This window comes from Perissodus microlepis, chromosome 18 (assembly GCF_051167445.1).
Source record: "Perissodus microlepis isolate ML-2025 ecotype Zambia chromosome 18, ASM5116744v1, whole genome shotgun sequence".
Lineage (NCBI taxonomy): Eukaryota > Metazoa > Chordata > Actinopteri > Cichliformes > Cichlidae > Perissodus > Perissodus microlepis.
Genome location: NC_140478.1, coordinates 32,105,586 through 32,119,140, shown reverse-complemented (window position 1 = coordinate 32,119,140; position 13,555 = coordinate 32,105,586).

Here is a 13,555-nt window from a genome sequence, read left to right as displayed (position 1 = left end):
CCTTGCTGGCGTCTGAGTCGGACTGGAGCTCTCTGCCCTTTACCAATCCAGCCACGGGCCCATCCATCTGGCCCATCAAGACTCACTCTCATTTCATCAGTCCATAAAACCTTAGAAAAATCAGTCTTGAGATATTTCTTGGCCCAGTCTTGACGTTTCAGCTTGTGTGTCTTGTTCAGTGGTGGTCGTCTTTCAGCCTTTCTTACCTTGGCCATGTCTCTGAGTATTGCACACCTTGTGCTTTTGGGCACTCCAGTGATGTTGCAGCTCTGAAATATGGCCAAACTGGTGGCAAGTGGCATCTTGGCAGCTGCACGCTTGACTTTTCTCAGTTCATGGGCAGTTATTTTGCGCCTTGGTTTTTCCACACGCTTCTTGCGACCCTGTTGACTATTTTGAATGAAACGCTTGATTGTTCGATGATCACGCTTCAGAAGCTTTGCAATTTTGAGACTGCTGCATCCCTCTGCAAGATATCTCACTATTTTTGACTTTTCTGAGCCTGTCAAGTCCTTCTTTTGACCCATTTTGCCAAAGGAAAGGACGTTGCCTAATAATTATGCACACCTGATATACGGTGTTGATGTCATTAGACCACACCCCTTCTCATTACAGAGATGCACATCACCTAATATGCTTAATTGGTAGTAGGCTTTCGAGCCTATACAGCTTGGAGTAAGACAACATGCATGCAGAGGATGGTGTGGACAAAATACTCATTTGCCTAATAATTCTGCACTCCCTGTAGTTAGGACTGGATCAGGTGACCCTGAATCCTCCCTCTGTTATGCTGCTATAGGCTTAGGCTGCTGGGAGATTCCCATGATGCAGTGAACATTTCTCCTTCTCTCATCTTTTCTGCACTTGCTGTGTTTTTTACACCAATCTGGATTTTATACTGAGTTATTATTAATCTCTCTGATTTTATATTTTTTTCTGTTGGCAGTAAACTATTTTACACCAATTTTATTGTTCTACAAGCATTAATATCTGATCCTAAAACAGGATACTTGTGCTGCACTGTACTTGCCGACCTCTTGATATGAGGTTTGTATGTAGAATGAGTGTCATGAAACGCTGTGTGGCAGGCAGGAGATGAGGACTCAAAGTGCAGGACTCAGACTCAGGGGATGAACTCAAAACACCGAAGCACAAGAAAACTCCAAAACAAAACGAGTCCAAAAAAAAAAAAAAAAAAAAAAAAGAACAGTTCAGGGGGCCGGCCGCGCGGAAGGCAACGGCGGCGGCGAAGGAGACGACGGCGCTGTTCAGGGGGCCGGCCGCGTGGAAGGCGGCGGCGGCTCCCAAGCGTCAGGCGTACTGGCCGGGGCTTGGTGGGCACAGGACCAGGCGAGGCAGGACCCGACGGCAGCTTAGCAGCCGACGAGGACGAAGACTCGGATGAGGCTGGACCAGACCAGCATGAAGCAGCTGAAGCCGGAGCTGGACCAGGCGACAGCGAGGGTGAAGCCGATGAGGGAGCTGGACCAGGCGACGGCGAGGGTGAAGCCGATGAGGGAGCTGGACCAGGCGACGGCGAGGGTGAAGCCGATGAGGGAGCTGGACCAGGCGACGGCGAGGGTGAAGCCGATGAGGGAGCTGGACCAGGCGAAGCGGGCGAAGTTGAGGCAGAGGCTGGACCAGGCGTGGGTGAAGCCGATGAGGAGGTTGGACCAGGCGTGGGTGAAGCCGATGAGGAGGCTGGACCAGGCGTGGGTGAAGCCGATGAGGGGGCTGGACCAGGCGACGGCGTGGGTGAAGCTGATGAGGAGGCTGGACCAGGCGTGGGTGAAGCCGATGAGGAGGCTGGACCAGGCGACGGCGTGGGTGAAGCTGATGAGGAGGCTGGACCAGGCGTGGGTGAAGCCGATGAGGAGGTTGGACCAGGCGTGGGTGAAGCCGATGAGGAGGCTGGACCAGGCGTGGGTGAAGCCGATGAGGGAGCTGGACCAGGCGACGGCGTGGGTGAAGCCGATGAGGAGGCTGGACCAGGCGTGGGTGAAGCCGATGAGGAGGCTGGACCAGGCGTGGGTGAAGCCAATGAGGGAGCTGGACCAGGCGACGGCGTGGGTGAAGCTGATGAGGAGGCTGGACCAGGCGGAGGCGAAGACCCGGACGAGGCTGGACCAGACGAGACGGAAGCAGAAGCTGATGCCGATGCCGCAGGCGGCGTGGATGTTGAGGTTGCAGGCGGTGGAGCCGGTGGTGGCTGAACGGTCTCGCCAGAACTGTCAGCAGACATTAGGATGTGCTGGCTGGGTCCTCCTGGACCCCCAGCTGACGAGGCAAGAGGCTGAACGGGCCCCTCGGACCCTCCAGCGGAGACAGGAGGCTGAACGGGCCCCTCGGACCCTCCAGCGGAGACAGGAGGCAAAGGCCGGAGCGGTCCCTCGGACCCTCCAGCGGAGGCCAAAACAAAGCCAACAAGCATGAAGTCCTTTGGCTGACATGAGGACAACTGGCGCTGCACCGAGCACTGACTCTGCCCAGGCAACGCTAACATGGTGCAGTTCTTAGGGGGCTGCTTAAACTTCAGGGGTCCAGAATCAGCTGGGGACTGAGACCTAGCCTCTGGGGAAGCCCTGGAGTGGCAAACTGTGCCAACGGCGGCTAAACCATGAAAAGTACCCTGAGTGGAAATTAAGTTACCTCCCTGCATGGAGTGAATGAGCAAAACTGGCGACATTGGAGACTGAGCAGAGAGTGGCTGCTGGGCAGCTAGCTGAGCTACTGGAGACACAGGTGAGAGTGGGAGCTGAGCTACTGGAGACACAGGTGAGAGTGGGAGCTGAGCTACTGGAGACACAGGTGAGAGTGGGAGCTGAGCTACTGGTGGTGGTGAAGTAGATGACTGCACGGGAGACTGAACTGAGAGCGTCTGCACTGGCACAGGGAACTGAACTGATGTCTGTAGTAACGGTGGTGGTGAGAGTGGAGTTGGTGGTGGAGTTGATGACTTCACAGGAGAATGAACTAGAGGTGACTGCACAGGGGACTGAGCTAGAGGTAGTAGTGATGGTTGGGGAGAAAGTGGAGTTGGTGGTTGAGTAGACGACTGAGCTACGGTCAACTGAGGAGGTAACTGAGTGGCAGACTGAACTGAGGGAGACTGAAGTGATGGTAGGGGTGAAAATGGAGCTTGTGGTGGAGTTAACGACTGTGCTAGCGGGGACACAGGAGACGGAGCTAGCGCTTCTGGCTGGGCAGCTAAGTGAAAAAACACAGCCCCGGAATAAACAGTCCCAAAGTCAGGAAACTCGTGATTGTCCCTTCCACTCACCACAGCTGGCAACTCAGAAGTCTCGGGGTCCGGCTGTGGCGGTGGGTGTCGGCGGCGTGAACGCCGTTTTCTTCGGGAAGCCGGAGGTGCGGGGGATGGAGGAAGCTGGCAACGACGGAGAGGTCACGGCCGGCTCCTCATCCTCCGACCACATTGCTGCGAGAAAAGCAGCGGGTGAGTGACAGTCAGAGCGGAGGGTGGATGGAGAGGAGTTCAGTGGCAGCGGTGTGGAAATGTTTCCCGATTGTGGCGGTCGCTGTTGCGGTATGACGAGCTCGCGAGCTCGATTCCCCTTGAGAATTGCCTCGATGGCATTTATCCCAATGGACATTGTTTTAGTGCCCGAGGCGTGGGAAACTCGCTCCCACAGGCTGAAGATGCGGGCCAAATCGCTTTCCTGGGAGGAGCCTGCTGAGTCCATGTCTGGTTGCGTCGTACTGTCATGAAATGCTGTGTGGCAGGCAGGAGATGAGGACTCAAAGTGCAGGACTCAGACTCAGGGGATGAACTCAAAATCACAGCTTTATTTGCTGGCAGGAAAAACATACAAACTAAACTGGGAAACAACAAACTAAAACTCACAGGGAGAGCCACACAGCATGAGGGACGACGCGACACTGACTCAGAGAAACACAGGGTTTAAATACACTAGGAAGTAACGAGGGGAATGAGACACAGAAGGAGAGCACAGCTGGGGGAAATCAGAACTGACGAGACAAGAAAGCGTAAACTGAACACATTCACATAAGACACGGACCTTCAAAGTAAAACAGGAAGTATGACACAGAGACGCAAACTTGACACGGTGGAGACAGCAACTAAGAAACACAGAGACATAAACCAGTAAGGCAGAGGACTCGATGAACCAAAAGACACAGAGGGAAACTCAAACATGCAGACACAGACTTACACAGAACAGAGGGGACATAGAGAGACATGAAGGGCAAGGGATCAAAACTAGAAACCATAGAATAAATCACACAAAGTACAATAATAGAAAAATCACAAAGAACTAAAAACGCTGGGTCAGGGGACCCAGGACCCTGACAATGAGACTGAATAAAGGTTTTAAATCTAATTTTTGCTCTCAAGCACTGAGCCTGCATCTGAAAGAAGAAACAGTGAAAGTTGAGGGGCAGGTTATGTTTCATGATGAAGTTTAAAATCAGGTGGAAGTGCTAGCATTGATTTTTTTAATTTTATGTACAGGAGCAGAAAAGGGGAATTTTCGGTTTCAAGGACGTGATGCCAGGTCTGTTATGTAAATATAAATAATAATAATAATAATGCATTTTATTTGGGGCGCCTTTCGGAAACCCAAGGTCACCTCACAAAGAACAAAATTAATAAAAGGAAGAGTAAAATACATAAAATAAGTTAAAATTACAAAACAGAGCTTGACAACAGGTGAAATCAGCACTAAAGCGAATAAACCAGTTTAAACAGTGTTTTGAGCTGTGACTTAAATACGGAAAGGGAGTCTATATTTCTTAGTGCAGGAGGAAGAGAGTTCCAGAGCCGAGGAGCAGAGCGACTGAAGGCTCTGTTCCCCATAGTGATGAGATGTGAGGACGGAACAGTAAGATGAATTGCAGATGAGGATCTGAGAGGGCGGGAAACAGTGGTGATATGGAGCAGCTCACACAAATATGAAGGAGCAGATTTATGGATACACTTGTATGTAAGAAGTAAGATTTTAAAGTTTATCCTGGCTTCTACGGGCAACCAGTGAAGCTGCTGAAGAACTGGGGTAATATGAGCTCTTAACGGAGTAGGAGTTATGACCCGAGCTGCAGAATTTTGAAGGAGTTGGAGTTTATGAAGGGACCTTTTAGGGAGACCAAATAAGAGGGAATTACAGTAATCAATACGGGACGTAATAAAACCTTGGACAAGGATGGCAGCAGCATGGGGAGTAAGGAAGGGGCGGAGTCGCTGAATATTACGTAAGTGGAAGTATGCAGACCGGGTTATGTAATTAATGTGAGACTGGAATGAAAGAGTATTATCAAGTATGACGCCCAAACTCTTAACCTGAGGGGAGGGAAGGGTGGGAGAATTTTCAATGTTAATGGAAAAACTGTGGGATTTGGCTAAGACAGATGGTGTACCAACAAGTAAAACTTCAGTTTTATTACTGTTGAGTTTGAGGAAATTGGAGGAGAACCAGGATCTAATCTCAATAAGACAGTCTGAGAGGGAGGTAGGTGGGAGGGATGAATTGGGTTTAGAAGAAATGTAGAGCTGGGTGTCATCGGCATAACAGTGAAAATTTATATTATATTTTTGGAATATATGACCAAGAGGGAGCATATAAATAATGAATAAAAGAGGCCCTAATACTGAACCCTGGGGCACACCAGCAGAAACAGGATAGAGAGTTGAAGAATGGGATTTAAGTTGGATAAACTGAGTGCAGTCTGAGAGATAGGAGGTAAACCAGGTAAGTGGGGTGTGACTAATACCAATGGAAGCTAACCGGTTCAGGAGAATATTGTGAGAAATGGTACCAAATGCCGCACTAAGATCAAGAAGGATGAGGATGGATAGGAGACCAGAATCAGCTGCCATCAGAAGGTCATTGGTAATCCTTAGCAGAGCAGTTTCTGTGCTATGATTGGGGCGGAAACCAGATTGAAATTGTTCATAGAGATTATGATCATTCAGATGTAAATGAAGCTGGGCGGCGACAACTTTTTCAAGAATTTTTGAAATACAGGGGAGATTTGATATAGGGCGAAGATTATACAAGGTTAATGGGGTCTGCACCAGGCTTTTTGAGAATTGGAATAACAGAAGCCTTTTTCAGTGCTTCAGGAACAATCCCAGTGTTCAGGGAGGAATGAATAATACTGGTTGGTGCTAACAAGGGAAGACAGGCTTTAACTAACACAGTAGGGAGAGGGTCAAGTTGACAGGTGGATGACTTAGATTTTTTTAATAAGATTAGATACGTCAGTTATGGAGGGAAGAGTAAAGCTTGAAAATAACTGACAGGAAGACAGTGGGGGAAACAGGAAGTCTACTTCAGAGTCGGAAGCTCCTAAAGAGTTAAGTTGACGGTGGATATCTGAAATTTTACAAGTGAAAAAAGAGATAATAGAATTGCAAAAATCAACAGAATACATGTGGGAGGGGAATGAGTCTGGAGGTTTTGTAATTTTACTGAACAATGAAAAGAGAGACCTGGAGTTACCTTCATTAGAACTAATTAAACCAGAGTAGTAAGCAGATTTGGCTGAGGCAATGCAGTCCTTATAGAACAAAACATGATCGTCGTACACTTCTTTATGTACAGTAAGTCCGGTTTTCTTGAATAGACGTTCGAGTGGCGTCCTTTAGCTTTAAGATGACGCAGGTCGGAGGTAAACCATGGAGCTGAACGGGAAAATGAGACAGTTCGATGTTTAAGGGGAGCAAATATGTTAAGAAGGTTATGAAGGTTGACATTATAATGGCAAACAAGTTCATGAGAGGTTGAGGAGCTGTGGATAGATGGAAGGTCGTGGACGGCAGATGAAAAAACAGCTTAAAACAGGTTAATATTATTAATTTTTCTAAAAGTGATATTACGAGAGATACAGGTTTTGGAAGTGGTGATGTTTGCATCAAAAGAAATAAACACTTGATCAGACTGGGGAAACAATGTGGCTTTACAATGGGTGGGGGTAATGCCAGAACAACAGACCAAATCCAGGATATGACCTTTAGAATGGGTAGGGGATTTTATGTACTGTAGAAGCCCAAAACCTTCCAGGCAGGAGGTAAAATCTCTGGAAAGAGGGATTTTATCATTGTCCATATGAATATTAAAGTCACCAACAATTATTAGATTTGGAGAAAGTACAGAGAAAAAAGTGAGCAGAGCAGAGAATTCATTTAAAAACTCCTTATTTGGCTTAGCTGGAAGAAAAAACAGTACATATGATGGTGGGGGTAGATTCAATTCAATTCAATTTTATTCAATTCAATTCAATTCAATTTTATTTATATAGCGCCAAATCACAACAAAAGTCCCCTCAAGGCGCTTTATATTGTACAGTAGATACAGACAAAAGCCCAAAAATCATATGACCCCCTATGAGCAGCACTTTGGCGACAGTGGGAAGGAAAAACTCCCTTTTAACAGGAAGAAACCTCCGGCAGAACCAGGCTCAGGGAGGGGTGGGGCCATCTGCTGTGATTGGTTGGGGTGAGAGAAGGAAGACAGGATAAAGACATGCTGTGGAAGAGAGACAGAGATTAATAACAGATATGATTCAATGCAGAGAGGTCTGTTAATACATACTGAGTGAGAAAGGTGACTGGAAAGGAAAAACTCAATGCATCATGGGAATCCCCCGGCAGCCTACGTCTATTGCAGCATAACTAAGGGAGGATTCAGGGTCACCAGGTCCAGCCCTAACTATATGCTTTAGCAAAAAGGAAAGTTTGAAGCCTAATCTTGAAAGTAGAGATAGTTTCTGTCTCCTGAATCCAAACTGGAAGCTGGTTCCACAGAAGAGGGGCCTGAAAACTGAAGGCTCTGCCTCCCATTCTACTTTTAAATACTCTAGGAACAACAAGTAGGCCTGCAGAGCGAGAGCGAAGTGCTCTAATAGGGTGATATGGTACTACAAGGTCATTAAGATAAGATGGGGCCTGATTATTTAAGACCTTGTATGTGAGGAGCAGGATTTTGAATTCTGGATTTAACAGGAAGCCAATGAAGGGAAGCCAAAACGGGAGAAATCTGCTCTCTCTTTCTAGTCCCTGTCAGGACTCTTGCTGCAGCATTTTGGATTAACTGAAGGCTTTTCAGGGAGTTTTTAGGACTTCCTGATAATAATGAATTACAGTCGTCCAGCCTGGAAGTAATAAATGCATGAACTAGTTTTTCAGCGTCACTCTGAGACAGGATATTTCTAACTTTAGAGATGTTGCACAAATGGAAGAACGCAGTCTTACATATTTGTTTAATATGTGCGTTGAAGGACATGTCCTGGTCAAAAATGACTCCAAGGTTCCTCACAGCGTTACTGGAGGCCAAGGTAATGCCATCCAGAGTAAGAATCTGGTTAGATACCATATTTCTAAGATTTTCAGGGCCGAGTACAATAACCTCAGTTTGATCTGAATTAAGAAGCAGAAAGTTAGCGGCCATCCAGGTCTTTATGTCTGATCTCAGCTCAATAAAAAAACAAAACAACCAATTTCACTCTGAAGAGATGGGACAGAGAGAGGCTGAAGTCTACTGGCTTTCCCCTGTCATCACATCTTTGAGGGGGTAAAAGGATTTAACATCCAGCCTTATGTGTTAGGTTTTTGGTATCACTGTAAAAAAGAGCTTTGTCCATGTCAGCTAGTAGTAAATTATCTTTATTTTTAATCAAATTTATAATCAAAGTATAACCCTGATCAATATGTTAAATGACGAATGTCTAATGACGACTTTGGTCATTCGAGCTGGGCGAGTCCCCTCACCCACACCGGCTCTATGTGAACTCTACAGACCAGCTTAACTATAAATCAGCAGATGTGAAACTGGTGATCGTTGGATCTCCACTTTTTGCTGTTTGTGCATGCTTGTGTGTGGTACCTATGTGTGGTACCGTGTGTGGCTGGTGTGTGTTGATTACCTTTGAGGTGGGAGCCTTTCTAGGCAGCCTCCCAGGTTTCTGTTGCTCCGATCCAAAATGGAAAAGCTCTCCTGCGGTGACGTGCTGCTGTCGCCACGTTTCGCAGGCCGCACACTCGGCGGCTTGCGAGTGTGCGGCCGGTAGGTCCAGTAGGTCCTGCTGTGGATCCTATGCCCAGTGTGTGGGAGTTCTCTGGTGGACATCGAGTTGTTCTCACAGTCTCATGAGTTCGCGCTCGGTGCCGTCTCCATGCTCGCTGTTGTAAGCTGTGTTCCCTCTGGGAACATGCCATGCAGACCAGGGAAGCTCCACAGTCCTGCATGGACTGTTTCATATTGCCGGCACATAACAGAGAGGCTCGTGCTCGCCTTTTTTTACTCTAAGCGTACCAGCCAATAACTTCCTGACATGCCTAAAGCTAATGTAGGGAAGGTTGACACCTCACAGGCAATGGCAGAGTGTCCTCAATTTGCTGTGTAGCCAGCTCCCTCTCTCGCCAGTTAGGGGCTACTGGAGGACAGCTATCAGGAGGACTTTGAGGCTGAGTCCATCCTTTGTTCCGCAGGCTGCTACCTGTCCTGCAGGCAGCCCCCAGCCAGGGGGGCAGCCAACATTGTGTTGTTTAAGTGTTCCCTTTATTTTTGAGCAGTATATATTAAGATCATTTAAGCAGATTACTGTGAAGGACTTTAATGGTTTGCTGATGGATTTGCCTCCATCTCCTGTGTTCTTGCTGTCAGGTGGATCCTTGTGATCCTGTAAACAGTGATGCACCTGAGAGTCACAGACAGACATGTGGGACACAGACAGACCTCTTCCACAGCAGATGTCTTTAGTTCACAGGAGGAAAAATACAGGTGTGATAATGACGGCTGCATTCCAGTTAGCAGAGGTCCTGCTTTGTGGATCAGAGTCAGTTTCAGCCTGCTGTGTTACAGTGGACAGCTACAAATAACAGGTGTAGCCTGAAAGGTCGATCAGATGAAGGTTATTGGTTTGAATCCATGTTGAGAGGTTGGTATCTATCTCTCTGAGATTACTTTTTTTGTTCATAAAGTTGTTCTGAGACAAACTGCTGCTGCCTCCAGCTGACTGGTTCCAGGTGTTGCAGGTATGAATCCTCCTGATGGTTCAGTCTGAGAAGAACTGAAGTCAGAACAGTTTTAAATGTTTGCTGGCACAAAAACACAACCTGACATCCAAGGTAAAATTCTGTGATGTAAAAGTGGAACTACAGAGAGGAGTGGTGATATCACGGCCACTGAACTGTGATTAAATAAATGTTTTAAAGAACAAACAGTGAAGCTGTTTGATAGCCAGAATACACAGAAGTCCTGCTCTCACACTGACAGCAGTGATGGACACGTACAGCTTCATGATGGCTGCCAAACACACAAAGAACACGACAGGATCAACAACCTGTGAAACAGTTTTACCAGTTTTTATACAAAATGTCATCTCTGTCATTCTAACTGTAAGCGATCATTAGCTAGATTAGCCACACTGTATTAGAGGGTTGTTGCTAGTTAGCGATGCTGCACACCTGTTACTCCCGTAGTCTTTATGCTTCAATGATTCCACAGGTCTCATTTTTTCTTATCCTATTTTAGACAGAGATGACATCAGCAGCAGACTCCACAGAGACCCAGAGTTACTGTTAGTATCTGAATTATATGGATTTAAACAGTTTTAGATTCAGTTCACACAGAGCGCTCTACAGCCTGGTAACATGGAAAGTTAAATGAAATAAAGCACACTGACAAAAGGTTTGATAGAAGTGTAATTTGTTCTTTTCATTTAATAACAGGGTCCAAAGTCCACATTATTATCAACAGCTACATTCACCCTGGGGAACAACAAGTGAAGGTGACCATGAGGACCAAGCTGGGTTTCCTGGGTCCTGAGGTTTGAGAAATGTCCTCCCTTTCATTTATCACAGCTTCTGTTGGCTGTTGAGGTTTAATTTTATCATCTCAAATGTTTATATGCTGATTATATTGCTTCATATGAGAAAGGCCTAACTCTGAGTACACTCTGTGCCAAAAAGTGCTGTCAGGAAACTGCATGCTTTTGCAGCTAGAATGAAGTGAAAGTGAAACCAACTAGGCTGTTTCATCGAAACTTAAAGTGTGGTGTGACATGAGAGCAAGTATATAAATAACTAGGCTTCTGTTTGTGCTTCAGACCTGGGGCTGTGTGCTGTGTGCTCAGGTCTCCATATCCAGATATGTTAAATAAAGATAATTTTTTAAAGTAAAAGACCACTTTTGAGCCGTGTTTTCTTGGCCCTAAGAATCAAAAGAACCGGAATTAACACTTGGTGCCGTGACCCGGAAGACTCCTGATGTGTCATTTCAGAAACATCAGGAACTGAAGGTCACCGCAGGGATCAAGCAGAACTTGCAATCTTCACCAGCAGCTTCCTCAGAGGGAAATCTTCAGACCTCCACTAGACGCCCAAAATAGAAGATGGACAAATCTGCATTTCATGAGCAGTGTGATAGAGACCTTTACTTTGTGTGATGTTAGAAGTTTTCACATCATCCTCAGATGAAGCACAGAGACGCTGGACTTTTACTTAATGATGTTATATTCAGTCCTGTAGAAAGTTACATATTTAAAATATATATTATCCTTTCTGGTTACTCTGGTATGAAGGACTCTGAATGACTTGATGGTAAAGAACACAATATTGGCAAAACACAGTGTGAGTGAATTCCAGATTAAAGTTTTTACACTCATAATAAAAGTACAGTAACGTTAGTCAGAGACTGATCGGTGACTTTTCTGTTTCTCATATAAACGTTTCAGTGCCTCATCTTCAGCTGCAGGTCTGAACATCCTTCAGTTCAGTTCAGTCAGAACAGCAGAGCTAATGTCTGAACTACAGCACTGACTTTAATCAACATTCAGGCTCACAGTGATTTCTTTAGTCAGGGTAAATTCACTCATGTGCACAGATTAGCTAACAAACATGACTTTCATCATCTTAGCTAGCTAATGACGTTAGTTACTGATTAGCTTACAAACAAAAATGTAACTTCCCGACAAAGTGTGTCGGTGCCTCCAGTCCTTCTGTCAGTTAGACGGAAGGACCCGACTGTTAAACGATAATGCTGTTAAACTGGGTGACGCTGCACCCAGTTTAACAGCATTAACTCACTAACGTAATTAGTAGGGGTGCAACGATACACAAAATTCACGGTTCGGTTCAATACTTTGGTGTCACGGTTCGATATTTTTTCAATACAAAAAAATGTTCATGCTCTTTTAATTTGTCATTTATTAAAATTATAAATATATATTTTAACTCAAAAGTACAGTTTTTAAATGTAATGTTGCTGAAACAACAAAGTAATAAAAAAATAAATCTATCTGATCGAGAAATCCCTCATCTTTGGAAAAGAGAGTTTATTACAGAGAAATGTCTCTTTCCAAATTAAAGCTATATTCTCAGCAGCATATTAAACATATCAGGTCCCCATAAGGAGAATCCTGTGCTAACGGCTGTCTAAATGACTCGGGTAAAGTTTGTAGCATGCGTGCTTGTTGTTTTTGTCTGCTTCCACTTGTTTTTGCACGAGGATGCTGTCGGAGTAAATGTGCAGTCATATTCGTTGTGTTCCCACTAGTGCTGTCAGCGTTAATCTGAAATGACGTTAACGCCACAACACGGCAAATCTCCGTTAACGAGCTACCGCGGATCGCCCCGTGCGTGGGGCTGGACGGCAACACGTTAACGAGCAATCTGCGCTAACGCAGTAGTTCCCACCCATGTAACTGAGCATTGCGTGGCACATCCGACATACTGTTTTACTTTTGTCCATGACGTGCTTACCTTCAGGGTCATACTTCACATGAAAACCAAAATAGTTCCAAACGCCAGATCTGAATGAGGGTGGGGGAGGTTCAATTTGCCATGTTGCAACAAGCTTAACTTCTGTCTCGCTAGCTTGCGCTGCGCTCAGTGGATCTGCGCTCGACAGTGCAGCCTAGGCGGAGTAGTCGAACGCAGATCCACTGAGCTCTCAACACAGACAGCATCGTCTGAAGAAAAGTTGATAAAATGAATTAAAAATTTTGTATTGTTCGATACATATGCCTACCGAACCGAAAGCACAGTATCGAACGGTTCAATATCGATACGAGTATCGTTGCAACCCTACTAATTAGAGTCAAACTCAGGAGGAAGGAAACCTGCAGCCAGACACCAGGGGGCGATAGAGATGTTTTGACTTCATTTTTGGGGGAAGCTGTCAGGTAGTTCATGTTTTCTACAGTCATTAGTTTGAATGCAATTGGAGTTTAATCACCTGCCTTTTGACTGTTAGGAGGACGGAGCCAGAGGAAGAGGGTTTTAATCTGATTGGTCACGTTGACGGACAGTTACACATAAGCGCCGTTTTAAACTGTATTTGTTTACAATTCAGTTTGTTGAATTAACCATCAACAGTTACTGTTTGCTGTGAGCCATGGAAACACTGACAGCTGTCACTGGATTACTTTAATGCTGAAGAAATCTTAAAAAAAGAGGATTCAGAGATAAATTCTGAAGCCTCAGCGCTCCTGTTCCATTACTCTCTTGTACAATATCACCTTTTATGATTAAAAACAATTATCATGACAAGGAGCACACATCATTCCTAATGAAATACGG